We start from the raw sequence: 1,039 nt of genomic DNA on the forward strand, positions 1-1,039 counted from the left end.
GCTCCCGGAGCCCGGCGGAGGGAGAGAGAAACCCGCCGTGCCCGGGAGGGGAGGAGAGTTCCCCCCTGCCTTGCGCTCTCTTGCCTGAAAGGACTCCTCTCTCTGCGCTCCCCCGTTTGGAAGCTGGCTATCTTTCGTAACGCCGATATATATATGTATTTTTTCTCCTTGCAATTCGAAGTTTGGGCTTTCCCGAGCCCGCTGATTTGGTCCCTGTTAAGTTCCCAGCCGCAGCAAGCAAAGACCTATTGCTGCTTCTTGGTTTTCTCTAGAAATTCGTCTCGGTAAAGTTTTCAGCCGAGGAGAGGTAAGATTCGACCAAGGCTATTTCTCGAGAGCGTGCCAGGCTTCTAGGAAGGGGCAGCTCCGGGACGCCGCAGGGGTGGCTTCGGTCGAGCTTTTGCCTTTAAAAATCCCTGCCTTTCAAAAAGTTAGGTTGTTTGAGAAGTCCCGTGTGCTTCCGTCCGCTAAGAAAACGCCCTAGTTTTTATGAGAAACGTGATTTCTTTGAGAACCGAAGATAAAAATGTGAAGTCGTTCTCAAATTATCCCAGAAAAAAGAATTAAAAAAATAAAGTTTTCTCGATAGTCGTACACTTACATGAAAAGTATCAGCAGACCCCGCAGAATTTACTATTGGTTTTCATAAAAAAATCCCCCGGACGTTTGCTCGGTTGATGAAACCCTCCCAGAACATTAATGTTCATTTCCATCAAAACTAAATAACAATTTCGAAGCGTCCGGCGAAACTTTCCCATCAATTTTTCCATCGCGGATCATTTTTAACCATACCTCCTTGTAGAGGAGCTGCCTCTTATTTTTATTTAATTTTTTTTTTTTCCCCCGGCTATCGCATAGAATCGTTTCCTTTCTTATTAAGAAAATCTCCGGTAATTAACAGCACTGCCGAGTTCCCACGGCCGGACCCGGCTGCGGCCTCGCCCCCGCCGCCCGGGCGGGGAGCGGGGAAGGGACCCTTCGTACCGGCAGCCGGCAAAAATCACGATCTGACTTTGGGGGGGGGACAAAAAAAAAACCC

Source organism: Aptenodytes forsteri, unplaced genomic scaffold (genome assembly GCF_000699145.1).
Source record: "Aptenodytes forsteri isolate BGI_AS27 unplaced genomic scaffold, ASM69914v1 Scaffold50, whole genome shotgun sequence".
Lineage (NCBI taxonomy): Eukaryota > Metazoa > Chordata > Aves > Sphenisciformes > Spheniscidae > Aptenodytes > Aptenodytes forsteri.